Below are 4,323 nucleotides of genomic sequence, written 5' to 3' on the forward strand. Positions count from 1 at the left end.
ATCTATGTGAGAGAGAGAGAGAGAGAGAAGAGAAGAAACTCAAAATATTGGATCAAACCGAGAAAAATTATACAACTAATTACTCTTCATTAATTATAGTGAGCTATCTATTTATGCTAATCAAAATACCACGCCTGAGCTTTTCCATTGATACAACTACACAACTATCTATGTTACAACAAACAAAAACTAACATAACTTACTCTCTAACAGAGTACTTCTCCACGTGCATGAAGTGAAAAAACACGTACTGTAAATCATTGGATCTACCAATACTGGGACTTCCACATGATAATGAAGCACAACTACACCGATAAATAATAAAGAGAAATTAAAAAGAAGAAATGAAGTCTCAAAAAAGAAGCAACAAAGTGATTTCTTTTTTTAATTACCTTCAATCTTTGCGTCTCTATGCTTCAATCTTCCCTTGCAAACGAGCCATATTAACTTTGATAGCCACAAAAAGCCTTTCTTTTCATCAACAAAATGGAAGTAAGCATGTCTCCAAGACTTCTTTATCACCAAAGTACCGCAAACAAACCAAAATCCCACAATGAATCCCAATACAACACTTACATAGAACCATAACTTTACAGACCTGAATTCCTCATTGCCTTCATCTACAGCTTCTGTATCCCCATCACTTGGCATTAATGAGCAATTTGTTATCAATGGAGGCCCGCAAAGTTTTGGGTTACCCTCATAAACGGACGAATCTATGAAGGTTTGAAATTGGTTGGCTGATGGAATAGGTCCACACAAGTTGTTATATGACAAGTTCAAATGACTTAATAAGGTCAAAGAAGACATACTTGGTGGAATGGGACCTGAAAGATGGTTGCATGAGAGGTCAAGAGTTTCTAAACCATGCAACGCTCCTATATTCTCTGGTATCTTTCCGATCAATTGATTCCATGACAAATTTAAGGTAGATAGTAATGCGAGATTTGTTAGTGCTTCTGGAATCTCTCTGGTTAGATTGTTTCTTGAAAGATCTATACTATTCATCAAGAAAATTTAGCTGTAATATTCAAGTTGGGTACCCTTTGCAGTCAAATCCATATGCTCCAAGTAGGATAGTGGAAAAAGGAAACTTCGGATTGGTGATGTAGGATATTCGACCAAAGATTTCAAACCAACCAAATTGTCCAAACAAGTAGGGATAGATCCTGAAAAGTTATTATGTGCAAGTTCCAAAACATGTAGATGAGTGAGAGAACACAATTGTTCCAAAATGGGTCCTGAGAGCACGTTTCCTTGTTGGCGCAATTCTGATATTGAAGGCAGCCTTTTTCCAATCCATTTTGGCAAAGTTCCTGAGAATCTGTTACCTCCAACATCAAGTGCATATAAGCTCAAGCAGTTTCGAAAGGTGGAAAAGAGATCTCCAGAAAAATTGTTGTAGCTTAGTTGCAGCCAATTAAGAGTAGGTAGTGAGCACAATGAGGTTGGGATGTTACCCAACAGATTGTTTTGTGACAGATCAATGGCCTCTAAATTTTTCATACTCTTCCAATGCCTGGGGATGTTTCCAGATAAAAGATTGTCTAATAAATCAACAAACCACAAATCCGTTGGCCCAATGGTCAGTGAGGGGATACTACCATTTAGAAAGTTTCCTCCAAGATCTAGGGTGACCAATTTTTTCATACGTTGGAAGATGTTTATTGGTAATGGTCCAGAAAGAAAATTTTTCCTTAGTGAGAGATATGACACACTAGGCCACAGTGGGAGTGAATCGGTTAAATTATTGTTACTTAGATCTACCCACACAAAAGATAATGACTTAGAAAGGTCTCCCCTCAATTGGTTATGAGAAAGATCTAAATTCCAAAGCAATGAAGGCAAATTCCACAACCAATTTGGTATTTTAGCTGAAATTGAAGAGTTTACAAGGGAGATCTCAAGAAGATCCTTCTGAGCCATGCCGGAAATGCAGGACCCATTTGGCAGTTTCTGATTTTGACATTTTGGAGACTTAAAGGGGGAGTCCAGTCATGTGTCACACTAAGAACTAAGGATTTCCTAGTTGATGACAAGGAAAACAGTTAGTTTTTTGAGATTTAGGAAATGAGTTTCAGTCATGGTCAGGGACGGAGCCAGGATTTGGAGTTAGGGGGGTGACTTTGCTGCTAATTGTGTGCGGTGGCTCCGACCCTTGAGTCTATTTTTTTACTACTAAGGATTTTTGTTAAAATTTTTTTAAATGGCCAAGTAGTTTGTTCTGGGTAAAATATATTGATTGGACTTAATTTTTTTAGTTTTATTATATTGGTAATTTTTGTTGTTAAGCTAATTTTTTTGAGTTTTTATATTTTGTTTTAGATTTAATCTATTAATTTTTTATGTCCTTTAAAAGGTGAAAAATGCTAAAACTACAAAATTTTTACAAATTGCTAATATGATAAGTGATTATTGATATATAAAAAGTTATGCAAGTGTACGAACTAATAAGAATTTGCTACCTTAATAGTTTGTATAAACATTGTAAAAACGTTTTTGGCTATAAGATTACTCTCAAAAGAATTAATGGCATTATTAAGGGGGCAAAGTGTAATTTTATTGAACAAAATTGTTAAACTTAGTACCTATTAATATAATAATATTTTTATTAAAAAAATTAGGGGGGGCAATCCAATAACAGCTCCGCCCATGGTCATGGTACTTTCCCAAGAATTACTGAAGAGATCCAAAGTGCTCAACTCAATAAGTTGTCCAATAAATTCTAGGATGGTTCGATTCATCACGTTGTAAGAGAGACCTAGTATCTCCAAACGTGATAAATGTTGTATACTCGATGGAATTGGGCCTGAGAATGAGTTGCTGGTGAGATGGAGCTCTCTTAAATGTGTAAAATACCCCAAGGAATGAGGCAAAACACCACTAAGTTGGTTTGATCCCAAATTTAATTGTTCTAGTCTATGGTTGCCACATCCGGATAATGCTTGGATAAATTCAATTATTGGGCCACTGATAATAAAATTGAACGACATATATATATATTCTTCAAATTGCATAGGCTAGACCTTGCTATGTTAGGGATGGGGCCTTTTAGGTCACAATAATTGATCTTGAGATTAATGAGGGCAGTAAGATTAAACAACCATGGGGGAATAGAAGAAGAGTTGAAGCCATTATTTGAGAGATCAAGGACCGAAAGGGACGTAAAATTCACAAATGGAAGAGTTTGAGGGAGATGATGAAGACCATAACTTGACAAATACAACTCTGATAGTGAAGGAAGCATATTAACAACTTGCAGCCAATGAGTTTCTGCTTTGCTAAGGTCTATGTTTTGCAAATTCAAGTATTGTAAGGAAGAGAGATTGGTGAGCCAATATATATTTGAAACCGAAAGAGTGTTGTCAGAAAATTGGGAGGGAATGAGATTTAGATAGCTCAAATTTGTTAAATTTCCAAGACTGGGAGACACTACTCGAGAAAACATTGTAAAGGAAAGGTCAAGGTATGTCAACTTCTTGAGAGAGCCAAGGAAATATGGGAATAATACTCCTTGGAAATTGATGTTGCTTAGGTTTAAGTAACACATATATTTCAGATTATGTAAAGAAGGATCTAACTTACCACTCAAACAATTAGTCTGATCAGGAGTATATTGGCTTCCTCCTTCAAAACCACATAGATTTGAGCTTCCAAGATCAAGCTTTACAACGTTGCTCGTTTGATTGTTACAAACTATGCCCTCCCAATTGCAACAATCTTGACCCACCCAAGAAGAAAGCCTGTTGAATGGATCCTTAAGACCTTTTCTGAATTTTTGAAGGGCTACTCTCTCTATCTCAATGCAACGCACGTTGGCATTTACAGTAATAGAATTGGATGGTACAGCTTCAAGTGAAATAGATTCGGTTATCAAAAGAAAGTAAAGAAGATTAACGCTCTGTTTGTTCTGCTGGAAAACCTTCTGTAAAGATAGTTTTCCACATTTTTCAGTGTTTGGTAGCATAAAAAAAAACTGGTCAATGAAAAACTATCTTTGGTCAACATAAAATCCTAATAAAAATAAGGCTTATTTTCTATAGGTCGTTTTCCAAATTTTTTTTTTGGAAAACAATCTCTCTCTCATGCGTTTCATCTCCTATAAATATTATCTTCGTCTGTAGCTATGGAAAACATCATTTTTTGGTGCATTCTCTCTCTCTTGGTAAGCTTTCTCACTTTTTCTCTCTTCCCTTTACTTTTTCTCTCCCCACACCCTCACTGTCATTAACTCTGGTCTCTCATTTTCCCACTAATTTCTCTCTTTCTAATTGTCTCTTTTCTCTCTTTTCTCCATGTTTCTCTTCCCCTCTGTAACACAAT

The 4,323-nt window shown here is 35.9% G+C and overlaps 1 pseudogene; it reads right to left on the minus strand.

Moving 5' to 3' along the window:
* Nucleotides 1-409: 409 nt before the first annotated feature.
* LOC142628649 (receptor-like protein EIX2) lies at nt 410-3,967 on the minus strand (annotated as a pseudogene).
* Nucleotides 3,968-4,323: the final 356 nt, after the last annotated feature.

Source organism: Castanea sativa, chromosome 3 (genome assembly GCF_040712315.1).
Source record: "Castanea sativa cultivar Marrone di Chiusa Pesio chromosome 3, ASM4071231v1".
NCBI lineage: Eukaryota > Viridiplantae > Streptophyta > Magnoliopsida > Fagales > Fagaceae > Castanea > Castanea sativa.